At 36.4% G+C, this 13,418-nt stretch overlaps 1 pseudogene; it reads right to left on the bottom strand.

Moving 5' to 3' along the window:
* Positions 1-12,547: 12,547 nt before the first annotated feature.
* On the bottom strand, positions 12,548-12,772 carry LOC111725497 (annotated as a pseudogene).
* Between the last annotated feature and the right edge of the window lie 646 nt (positions 12,773-13,418).

Raw genomic sequence — 13,418 nt, 5'->3', positions numbered from 1 at the left:
ACCCAAATCATGGAAATTATGGGTTTTAGAAAAATGTTTTCTTGGTTTATTTGATTAACACTTTGCCAATAAGAAGAATTTTCCTTTGAGGTTTCTTATTCTGGATAGTTTTTAATGTAATTGGTTTATGTGATGCTTTACTTAAATATATCTTAAATCTGCCACTAACTATAAAATTTTCATGTTCAGTCCAATTGACTTCAAAGTGATCCAAAATGCTTATTCCCAAGTGACACCTATCAGTATCCAGCTGTGTTCCTGATGGAGGCTGACATCTGAAACCAACAATTAAAGTTACCCAATGCCAGGACTCTTTAAAGACCAAAGGGCTTTACAGTACCTATCAAAGCAACTCATAACCAACTTGTACTGTTATTGCTTCTATGAGTGTGCTGGGAGGATTAATTTCTTGACACTCATTTAGGGTTACAGGAATAATCATTTTCAGAGCCAAAAGGTCATTCTTTGCCAAATCAGCACATTCAAAATCATATATTTTAATGAAAACCCGAAAGCATCATTAAAGTTTTGCGTTTTTTGTGTGTGTTCTCGGATCATCCTAGTCTCTTCTCTCATTACCTATGTGGCATCAATTATGGGATATTATTTAAATTTAAAACTTGAAGAGTCATAAAAGCCAAGAATTTTATGAATGCTGAGCTCTTAATTCATAGTGTTCATTTTATGCACACACATATATACACTCACACACACACACTCACAGCAGATAGTACCACATGCATCCCTTTCCCCTGGGATACACCACCATCCAGACTGAGGTTTATAAGAGTGATTTTTGTTTTTTGATCTAAATCTTTCAAAGCTTATGCAGCCATGACAGCCCCCAAACACACAAAAGTTCACTTTTAGGGAAACATAAGGAAGGATCATTAGTATCAAACTCTGAATTCTCTCTAAATTAGAGATTGAATTTATTTATTTATTGGGTACCTACTACATACCAGGTCCTGAATTGGTGCTAAATGTCTGTGGCTTCTAAATGCTGTTAAAAGAATTCTTGCTAAGTGTGGGAAGGAGACATCCTTGGCTATGACTGCAACTAGAATCAATGTACATCCACTTGCATGTAAACATATGATGCATACACAATGCCTCTGAGCTGTGTGGTTTTTACAGGGTAGATTAAGAGTGAGTCCTTTACTCTCTGCTATCATGGCGTATGTAGGTTTATCTGACTGCCCAACTGCAAGACACATGAATTTGAATTCTTTCATGAAATAAAGATACAAAGATGGAATATATGAATGGAAACTCTGTAGTAGTAAAGGTTATTATAAACATTAGCCAACCCCAGAGCTAGAAGAGGGAAATGTATTTTAATTGCATGTAAACATATGATGCATACACAATGTGTATTTGCTCTATCTTCCTCTCCTTCTACTTCCTACCTACTAGGCAGCCCCTCCCCAGCTCCTCTTTCCCTTGATAGTAAACCACATGAATAAGTTACCAAGACCATATAAAATTGACTAGAGAGATGTGAAAAACTCAATGATGAAACTGTGCAATGCAATTGATGAGTGCCATGTATTATCCACCATTAATTAAAAACAGTTAAGATGCTGGGTTATCTAGTAGATTTCCAATATGATTCTCAATGTTTTAAAGTACCCTTAAATCTGTAATGGACTGATGGATACCACTTCCATTCAAAAATAACATAAATAGCATATAAAATTATTAGTAATATTAAGAAATACTGAAATACAAGCTATTCTGGAGAAAGAATCCCACTTCTTTTGCTATTGCTTTTGCTTTTTATTTGATTTAGGAGTTAAATTCTTTCTGTATCAAAGGCCATAATTTAAATAACAGAATTGAAGGTTTTCTTTTGACATATTTAGCTGATTTTCAGCAAGAAAACAGAATAGAATAAATGACACTTTTAACGTTTAGTATGTGTATCGAACAGGGTACTGAACAGAGAATGGACATACAATATTTTTGAAGGTCTAAAGGGAGAAGTGTTCAATTAAATATCTCATCTTTTGGAGGATATTAAACCATCCTACTTTTTAAAATACCGAGTAAGCATTCTGAAGACTGTTTTAAGGTTGTGTACATGAACAGCTCTTTAGAGGTGAATTTCAGGGTGTAAATTACAAAACAGATTCAGCAGAAAGTACCACATGTAAAACTTTGGATTGCCTTCAGCATTATTAATTACAACCCTGGAGCGATTGAATTATTTTCTGAAGAAATTAGTCCCATTGATGAGATGATCACAAATTATTTTCTTACATTCTATATGTTGTCTATAAACGTACTGGAATCATAAGAGAAGGGTTGTACTAGCTTTGCTCAGAATTATGGTTCACCTGTGGCAGAATGGCATAACAGTTTTGGTGATCATACCTCAAGAAAAATCTTATGAGATTTGGGAGGGTCCAAACAAAAGGCTATTGCTGTTTGGAAGTTTGATGTGTGTTCATTTCTTCATTATGGCTTCCTTGGGGCTCTTTATTTTCTTCACAAGAAAGATTTTAGGTTTTAGTGCTAATCCTAGCACTCTGGGATGCTAAGGCTGGTGGATTGCCTGAACTCAGGAATTGGAGACCAGACTGAGCAAGAGTGTGACCCCATCTCTACTAAAAAACATAGAAAAACTAGCCAGGCATGATGGCACAGGCCTGAGGTCCCAGCTATTCAGGAGGCTGAGGCAAGAGGATTGCTTGAGCCGAATAGTTTGAGGTTGCTGTGAGCTATGACACCATGGCATTCTATCCAGGGTGATAATAATAAATAAATAAATAAATAGAGAAAAGTCAGAGACACTCATCTTCAAAATGGCATGCAGTTCTTGAAGGTACAAAATTCTCGTAGATACTGAGTTGATAATTCATTGTGAGTTTTGATTTAAGACCTTATTCATCACCACTACTTTAACAAACATGCTGATGACCTTACAATAACAGATTTGACGTTTAATGATTTAAGAGCTCTATATGAAATACAGGTTGAAAAAACAAAGAGACAAAACACTGCATTGCCTCTTATGTTTGATCAAGAAAGGCACCAAGGTGCAAATTAAAGACTCTGTAACAAGCAGGACACACTTCAAAGTTACAGGGAAACGGAAAAGAAACTAAAGCAAATTTTTGTTTGTTTTGAAACATAACCCTCAGTGAGGCACTGTTTGCAGAGGGAACTAAAGGCATAAACAGTGGTGTTGTGTGTTTGATTTGTGAAATGCGTGTGAGCTTCCATGAGCTGTCATGCTTGCTATTTGGAAATAAAAAACAACTTCTAATTTTACATATTTAATCTGAAGATTGACCCAAACATAAAATATGAAAACTCCTTCAATTTGCTTAAAGTTTGACATTTTTCTTAGCAATAATTTAATGATAGCATAATAGAGTGATTATTGAAAAAGTTATACATCACAGAATATAAAGTTTTATGACAAAATGCCAAATAAAAATCTCCTCCAGTGCTCCAGTATTAGAAATACTTTCAATTGTTGTCAATGGGCGTCTAGAGCTGTGCACATTTGTGTCTTTGGCCTGCTGGGCCCTGGATGCTGCATATACTCCATGTTATCTTCTACTTCAAAGCCTTTTAAGTATCACAGGGACTTATTCCAAATGTATTGGCATTGTTTCAAGAAAAATTGTCTAACATTAATAAAACAGTCACAGTATGAAACAAATATCTCTGAATTTGGTTTTGATGCTAGAATTTGAACTGTAAATTCAAGTGCTGCTTTACTCTAAAAATCTTTAACATAAAATTTAAATGACAAAACAGTGTTATATGTGCACATTACACTCCTACTTTATCCTTATTTTCAGGTCTCAACGTGCTACTAAATTGATAGCCAACTTCCATACATAGTGGTATTAGTAAGGAGTGAGGTCACATTATCTGGATTTCTGATGTTTAGAAACATGGCAAACGGGTCATTCATTCCATCACTGTGATCATATTTTGAATTACACATAGCAAGAAACCTATACTAGATAACCTTCTTAGGGGTTTTTGATTATAACCAGAAATTATAAGATGCTACAAAGAATCAATCTGAAAAACAGGAAAAAAAGGGAAGGGGCTGTGAAAAGGGTGAGTTTTTATAATTATATTACTACTCAATTCATATTTTTATTTTTTTTCCTAGTTAATTCCTAACTAGCACTATTACTTCTGCTCTTGCTTTCCTTAAATCTCTTCTTTACATAGGATCCAGAATGAAATCTGGAAAAATAAATCACCTCATGGCTCTTTGCTTGAAGTCCTCCTGTGGCTTACCACTGTAAATAGCATTTAAACCAAACTCTTTATCAAAAAAGTGCAAGTCCTACATGATCTGAACCCTACTCATCTTTCTTTCTTTTTTTTTTAATTATCTTTTTTTTATTGTTTGGGATTCATTGAGGGTACAAAGAATTAGGTTACACTGATTGCATTTGTTGATAAAATCTCACTTATAATTGTGTCCTGCCCCCAAGAGGTGTGCCATACACCATGGTCTCCCAACCCCTCCCTCCTCCTCCCTCTCCATTTGTTCATTCTCCTACCCACCCCCACTCCCATCTTATATTAGTTCATCTACTGCCTTCATATTAGAATAGACTACTTTGGAGTCTTGCTTCTCCATTCTTGTGATACTTTACTAAGAAGACTATGTTCCACCTCCATTCAGGTTAATACAAAAAATGTAAAGTCTCCATCTTTTTAAATGGCTGAACAGTATTCCATGGCATACATATACCACAGCTTGTTAATCCATTCCTGGGGTGGTGGGAATTTAGGCTATTTCCACATTTTGGCTATTGTAGATTGAGCTGCAATAAATAGTCTAGTGTAAATGTCCTTATGTAAAAGGATTTTTTTTTCCTTTGCATAGATGCCTAGCAATGGGCTTGCAGGATCAAAGGGGAGGTCTAATTGGAGTTCTTTGAGAGTTCTCTATACTTCCTTCCAAAAAGGTTGTATTAGTTTGCAGTCCCACCAGTGGTATAAAAGTGTTTCCTTCTTTCCACATCCATGCCAGCATCTGCAGCTTTGAGACTTTGTGATGTGGGCCATTCTCAGTGGGGTCAGTTGATATCTCAGGGTAGTTCTGATTTGCATTTCTCTAATGATTAGGGATGATAAACATTTTTTCATATGTTTGTTAGCCATTCGTCTGTCTTTTTTAGAGAAGAGTCTATTCATCTCTCTTGCCCAGCGATATATGGGGTTGTTGGGTCTTTTTCTTTGTTGATTAATTTGAGTTCTCTACAGATCCAAGTTAGCAAGTTTCAATTCATAATATACAAATGTATAATTCAATATACAAATGTACAATTGATAATATACAAATATCTTTTCTCATTCTGAAAGTTGTGTTTGCATTGGCTGTGTTTCCTTAGAACTCCAAAGTTCTAAGTTACAAAATAGTGTCCACAGGGCCTCTGCTGACCTCACATGTGGGCCTGCCCAGTTTAATTAAGTCCCATTTGTTTATTTTCATTGTTGTTGCAAAGGCCACAGAAGTCTTCATAAAATCTTTCCCCAGATAAATAGCTTTAAGTATTTTCCCCACACTTTCTTCAAGGATTTTTACTGTTTCATACCTTAGATTTAAATTTTTTTATCTCTCTTGAATCAATATTTGTAAGTGGTGAGAGGTGCAGGTCCAGTTTCAGTCCTTTACCCGTGGTTAACCAACTCTCCTAGCACCATTTATTGAATAGGGATTCTTTTTCCCAGTGTATGTTCTTGTTTGGTTTATCAAAAGTCAGGTGCCTATAAGAGGTTAGTTGCATCTCATGGTTTTCTATTTGGTTCCAAATATCAACGTCCCTATTTTTGTGCCAATACCATGCTGTTTTGATCATTATGCCCTTGTAGTATAGCCAAAAGTCTGGTAGGGTGATACCCCAGGATTTGTTTTTATTACTAAGAATTGTCTTGGCTATGCAAGTTTTCTTATCATTGCATACAAATCAAAAAATTATTTCTTCCCAATCTTGAAAGTATGGTGATAGTATTTTGATGCGGATTGCATTAAATCTGCAGATTGCTTTGAGTAGTATGGACATTTTAACAATGTTGATTCTTCCCAGCCATGAGCATGGTATGTTCTTCCATTTGTTAATATGTTCTGCTATTTCTTTTCTTAGGGTTTTGTAATTTTCTTTGTAGAGGTCTTTCACCTCTTTTGTTAGGTATATTCCTAAGTATTTTACTTTTTCTGAAGCTACCGTGAAGGGAATTGTATCCTTGGTTATCTTCTCATCTTGGCTGTAATTGGCAGGTGCCAAGACTACTGACTTGTGAACACTGATTTTATATCCTGAGACACTGCATATTTTTGACCACTTCCAGGAGTCTTGTGGCAGAGTCTTTGAGGTTCTCTAAGTATAAGATCATATCGTCAGCAAAGAGGGAAAGTTTGACCTCCTCTGCTTCCATTTGGATGCCCTTCATTTCCTTCTCTTGCTTGATTGTATTGGCTAGAACTTCCAGAACTATATTGAATAATAGTGGCAATAGTGGATGGACATCCTTGTCTGGTTCCAGTTCTAAGTGGAAAAGTTTTCAGTTTTACTCCATTCAGTATAAATATTACCTTTCTGTTTGTCATAGATGGCTTAGATCAGATTTAGAAATGTGACAACTATACCCTAAATTCTTAAATGTTCTAATTAGAAAAGGATGCTGTGTTTTATTAAATGCTGTTTCTGGGTCTATTGAGAGGAAAATATGGTCTTTAATTTTGCTTCTACTGATATGGTGAATTATATTAAACTAGCCTTGCATTCCCGGGATGAAACTTCCTTGATTGTGATGAATGATTTTTTAATGTGTACCTATAATCTATTGGCTAGGATTTTATTGAGAATATTTGCATATTCTCATTAATGAAATTGGTCTGAAATTTTTCTTTTTAGTTGGTTTTTTTTCAGATTTTTAGTATCAGGGTAAAGCTTGCTTTATAGAATATATAGGGGAAGATTCTGTCTCAATTTTTTGGAATAATTTCTGTAGTATGGGTATAAGCTCTTCTTTGAGAATTTGATAGAATTCTGGTGTGAATTCTGTGTTTGATAGAATTCTGGTGTGAAGCCATTTGGACCAGGGCATTTTTTGGGGGGGAGATTTTTTATTGTTTCTTCAATCTCAGTTCCTAAAATCTGCCTGTTTAAGAGTTCTATTTATTCCTCATTAGGTCTAGGGAGAGGATGCAATTCCAGGTATTGATCCATTTCCTTCACATTGTCAAATTTCTGGGCATAGAGTTTCTGGTAGTACTCATAGCTGATCTCTGGTATCTCTGTGGCATCTAGTGTTATTTTCCCTTTGTCATTTATGATTGAGGTTATCAGAGATTTTACTTTTCTGTTTCTAGTTAATCTGGCCAAACATTTATTGATTTTGTATATTTTTCTGAAAAACCAACTTTTTGTTTCATTAATTTTCTGTATGATTCTTTTGTTTTCACTTTCATTAATCTGTGGTTTAATTTTGGTTATTTATTTTCTTCTGCTGGGTTTGGGATTAGATTGTTCTGCTTTTTTGAATTCCTTAAGATAGTTCATGAATTTGCTGATGTGCCCTCTTTCTGTTTTTCTAATGTAGATGTCTAATGTGATACATTTCCCTCTTAAGACTGCTTTTGCTGTGTCCCTCATGTTTTGGAAACTTATGTCTTCATTGTTGCTATGTTCGAAGAATTTGACAATTTCCTCTTTTTTCTCATCTTGAACCCAACTATCATTCAGCATAGGTTTGTTTTATTTCTATGTCCTTGTGTGGAAATGAATGTTTTTGTTGGAGTTGAGTTCCATCTTTATTGCCTTGTGGTCTGAGAAGATATACAGTATAATTTCTATTCTTTTAATTTCACTGAGGTTTTATTTGCATCCTAGAATGTGGCCAATTTTGGAATACTTACCATGGTCTGACAAGAAGAATGTATATTCTTTAGCTTTGGGATGGTGTGCTCTATATATATCTGTTAATCCCATTTGTTCTGGGGTCACATTTAAGTCACTTATATCTTTGTTTAGTTTCTGTTTAGAGGATCTGTCTAGTTCTGTCAGAGGGTTGTTAAAGTCCCTGACTATTATGGTGTTATGGGATATCATATTGTTCCGACTCATCAAGGTCTGTTTCATAAATCTGGGAGCATTTAAGTTGGGTGAGATAAATATTTAAAATCCTGATGTCTTCTTATTGTATTGCTCCTTTAACCAGAATAAAGTGTCCATCTTTGTCTTTTTTAACTTTAGTTTCTTAAAATACATTTGTATTTGAAAATAAGATTGTAACCCCTCATTTCTTCTGATTTCCATTTGCTCAGAATACTGTTTTCCATCCACCCTGAGTCTTGATTTGTCCTATAAGTCTAGGTGTGAGAAAGAACACTGATGGCTTGTGCTTTTTTATCCAATTAGCCAGCCTGTGCCTCTTCAGTGGGGAATTCACGCCATTGACATTCATTGAGAGAACTGATAAGTGTGGTGGAGTTCTTATCACCTTATTTTGTGAAAGTCCATTGTGTAGTTTTATCTTCTGTGCCACTGTGGAAGTTTTGACTTTTAGTTTCTGAGTGTTTACTTTGGTAGTGGTCCATTGTGTTGGTCAATATCAAGAATAAGTCTCAGTTGGCTCAGCGCCTGTAGCTCAAGCAACTAAGGTGCCAGCCACATACACCAGAGCTGGCAGGTTTGAATCCAGCCAGGGGCTGCCAAACAACAATGACAACTACAACCAAAAAATAGCCAGGCATTGTGGCGGGCACCTATAGTCCCAGCTACTTGGGAGGCTGAGGCAAGAGAATTGCTTAAGTCCAGGAGTTGGAGGTTGCTATGAGCTGTGATGCCACAGCACTTGACCCAGGGTGACAGCTTAAGGCTCTGTCTCAAAAATAATAATAATAACAATAAAAAGAATAGGTCTCAGTATTTCCTGTAAAACTTGTTTTGTTGTGGAAAATTTCCTCAATTTTCCTCCACAAAATATTTGATTTCTCTATCAATTTGAAACTTAGTTTACCAGGACATAGAATTCTAGGCTGAAAGTTGTTTTGTTTAAGAATGTTGAAAGTGGATGACCTTCTTCTTCTGGCTTGGAAGGTTTCAGTGAATAGTCTGCTATCATCCTAATGTCTCTGCCTCTGTAGGTCAGTTGGTGCTTACTCCTGGCTGCTGGCAGAATTTTTTTATTTCATCTTGACTCTGGATAGGTTCATTACAATGTGTCTTGGAGAGGTTTTGTTTGAGTTGAGATGACCTGTGGTTCAATATCTATCAGAAAGGAGTGTATTTGGGGGTGTTAGTAAAACTTGGGAAGTTTTCATTTATGATAGTCTCCAGTAGGGTTTCCATTCCTTTGGGACAATTTTCTTCCCCTTCAGGAATCCATATTATTCATATGTTTGAATGCTTCATGGAGTCTTGTATTTCTCTAAGCGCCTGTTCTGCTTTCTCTTCCTTCTTTTTTTGCCTCTTTAACTACTTGGGCTAACTTGAAAACTTTACACTCTACTTCTGAGATTCTTTCTTCTCTCTGGTCAAATCTACTTTTGATACTTTCTACTTCATCTTTACATTCCCTGATTGTCTCCTTTATTTCCTTAAGCTCTGTCATATCCTTTCCATATTCTACACATCTCTTGTATGACTTTTAGTTCTGTCTTTCCATTTTCCCATCTATTCCTTTTATTGCCTTTATCATCATATTTTCAATTCCCTTTTTGTCAAGTCCATTCATTCTTTATAGATGGAGTCTTCTATAGTAGCTGCCTCATGGTACCTTGGGGGAATTCCTCTGTTTTGATTTTTCATGTTGCCTGAATTTTTCTGTAGTTTCTTTCTCAGGTGTTGTTTCTTCTCATTCATCTCTTTGTTCTCCTTTTTCCTTCTCACTGTTTCCATTGCTTCAAGCAGAAGTCCTTGCTCTTGCTGACAGTATGTTGAAATATGTTCCCAGGACACCAGGTGGTACTGTGGTTTTTCTAGGTGACAGAGAGCACAGCCAGCAACCCCTATGGTCCTTATTCCAAATTGAGTTGCCTTTGGTGATCACCTGATTGTTTTCTCAGTATTCAGACCCTGCCAGGCTAGGATTTCAAAGCTCACAAGAATTCTTTAGGGGTAGGTCTCACAATGCCCCCAGACTCCAGTTCCTGTGTGGTGCAGGAGTCCCTCAGCCTGTCCCAAAAGTAGAGTTCTGATCCTAGCAGTTGGAATTAAGATGGCTGTCACTTAGGACCCTGATAATACCTTGTCATGACTTTCCCACAATGGCAGACCTTCTCAATATGGCTGCCTCGCCAGCCACCCAACCTATGGCAAATACACTACAATTGGCATTCAAATCTGATAGTTGTATATTGTTTGAGTCTGCCCACTCTTACAAGCTTTCCACTCAACATGCAGCTTCTCCTAACAACTGCAAACTCTGGAAAGACTTCTTCCCATTCTGGATTTCTGTGCAGGCCAGCTGATCCCAGCTGGTCACAATCACTTGCCTAATTCACCATGTTTCCACCACTCTGGATCATATGCTGTATCCAGCTTACCACCTCCTTGCTGTGTTCCTTGATCTATGACTCCAGGTAAGGTCCCCTCACTAGGTATGTATGGGTTCTCACTTTTTCCCCAGTTGTTTTAGGAGATCTCAGCTGAACAGTCTTTCTGGCCCACCATCTTGCCTGCACTCTCCCCATGAATTCATATTTTTATTTTTATAAAAATAGTATTATATTTATAGAATTCCCATTAAAAATTTGTCATCCACATGCACAATACCATGCATATATTGTAAGCTCAGTAACAGTGTTGGAAGAGTGGAGACACCTGTATTTTTCTTCAATTTCCCTAACAATTAATGAAGAAGCTGCTTAACCTCTCTGTAAACTCTGTAACTGGAGTTTTGTAGCCAGAAAATGAAAAGTTTGGGCTGGATTACAATCAAATTTATGTTTATATTTACTAAATTTATATTTTATGATAATTAGAACTTACTGTTGTTGGAAAGAGAAAAGAGATAAATTAATTTGGAGTTTTTGTGCATTATTGACAAAGGTGGAATAAGCAAGTTAGAAAAACAGTGGAGGGAATTACTTCATGAAATTTAATGATATATATTGAAAAATAATGCATGATTACTAACCTTAGCCCTGAATTTGTTCACTTTGGTGAACTTTAAATATATCATTTAAAATAGTATAAATACTTTTAAAAGGTATTTATTTATAGGTAGCTTATATATATAAAATATGACTAGAAAACAAACTAAAAGTAATGAGAAAGAATAAAGGTGGATAGGGCCTTAAATAGTGCAGGGACAAGGCTAATGTAAAAAGATGTTTGACAGAAGCTTACATTTTTGGTGGGTATGGGTGCCAAATGTGGTTCTAAACTTTTCAGCAGTAAGTCAGAAACAGAAACTTTGATTAGTTACACAATTCTTGGTGCCTTCAAAATAAAAGCAACTGTGATTCTGATGATTCTAAACTTCTTTGTCTTTACAGAAAAGGGCAGAGAGTGATACAATCAAATAATTCTCAATAGCAGCCCATTAAGTAGATGCACTGCCTCCTTCCATTGGGCTATCCTTACTTCAGAGTTTCTTGGGAACCTGTGTATGTCTCTCTCTCTTTTTAATGTAGCTATACCAACTAATACATATGTATTTCATTGAGGCCCAAACGGTACGAGGAGGCTCAAACATTAAATATAGATTGAAGAGTTTTGATTAACTTACCTAACACATTTTTGTGTAGTGCCTACTATGTTTAAGATTCTACACTAAGTACCACATAGGATTCAGTGATGAATAAAATGTAGTCTGCCCTCAATGTGCTATCACTAATCATTGAAACCCAGGCAATGCCAACAGGCCCTCAGTCCCTCTGGAACAAACCAGATAAATGGGACAATTTAGGAAAAAGTATTAAATGTTTTTTAGGTTCCTTTATTTTTCCAAATTCAACACTAAAGTAGGGGGACAAAGAGTCTATTTTTATCATTTAGACTGCCTGCTTATTGAATCAAGTTAATGAGAAAGGAGAACACTATAGCATTTTAAGCACACAGTCAGATGAGGCAGAACTGAGGAGCAATGGTGCAAAGGCCTCCTTAAGGTTTCCCCTCACATTGTATAGCCTTTTAGCAAAGTTTTGTTTCATCTTGAAATAAAACTTTGTGGGATCATCCTTTCATTTCACTTGGGGTAACTATGGCTCACTCTAAGCTAAAATCAAGTTAGTGAGGGTGTTGCTGCTAGAATCCCTTTGCTCAGCTCAGGGCTTATTCCGCCCTGGTTCCACATGAGGCACTGGGAACAGAGAGGAATTAAAGGCAACCAAGCCGAGCCCTTTCCTTTTTAGGCTACTTTGCATTGTTGTAACACAGTACCTGAGACTGTGTGATTTATAAAGAAAAGAAATTTCTTTCTTTTTTTTTTTTTTAATATTAGAAAAGTTTAACAAAAAGTTGACTAAGAAAATGTACATGCCTCAATTTTGAAGACATAGTAAAACAGGCTGTTTGGAGCAAAGACATGGATTTCTCAATTGAATGGCCGTTATTTATACTTGGTCCAAGACTTCTAACGTGATGATACCATTTCCTTGTATTACCACCATTCCAATATTATTCTGTTGCCCACTAGTTGCCATCTCCACACATTCATCTATCACAAGATTCAGAAAGGGATTGATTCCCCACCATATTCTTTGGATATGTCTGCCAGCATTTAATTTCAATGATAACTTCTTGTCCATAAATTTTTTCAACTTGGGAGGGTGAGCTTTGCTCACGGTAACTACTCCAGTGGATCAAAGATGATTAGAAACATAATTTTCAACCCCCAGCATGCTCCCTTGGGCAGAAATTTATTTCTTATAGTTCTGAAGGCTGGGAAGACAAGGGTATGGCACTGGCATCTGGTTGGTTTCTGGTGAGGGCTTTCTTGCTGTGCCATAAACATGGTAGGAGGAATCACATGGAAAGAGGGCAAGAATGAACATTCTTATCAGTTCAGCTTTCTCTTCCTCTTCTTATGAAACCACCAGTCCTGTCATGGAGACCCCTATTTGACCCATCTAGTCCCAATTACCTCAGTTAAGGACCCACTTCCAATCAAGCTATGAATTTGGTGATTAGGTTTCCCTTACCTGATATTTAGAGGATATATTTGAGCCATAGCACTTCCCCTTCTACCTTTTCTAACATAGTCTCCCTCTTTTATAGAAGTAAACTTTTCTGTCTCATGAATTGTGCTCAAGCTCCCTTCACGAGCTACACATCCCAATCTTTCTGTTTTGGGTTTTTTTAAACTCATAGACTGCTTTTGAGATTATAATCTGAAGCTAGAGTTGCTCATCACAGATCTCAAATTGTAGGACACTAGCAAGTCACTCTACCTCTGCAAATGTGGAGTTAAAAAAAATGTGGAAT

The sequence above is a fragment of the Otolemur garnettii genome, unplaced genomic scaffold, assembly GCF_000181295.1.
Source record: "Otolemur garnettii isolate 467f Iridium unplaced genomic scaffold, OtoGar3 scaffold00042, whole genome shotgun sequence".
Taxonomy (NCBI): domain Eukaryota; kingdom Metazoa; phylum Chordata; class Mammalia; order Primates; family Galagidae; genus Otolemur; species Otolemur garnettii.
The sequence above is the reverse complement of the archived record's forward strand: the minus strand, read 5'-3'. Positions and strand labels throughout refer to the sequence as shown.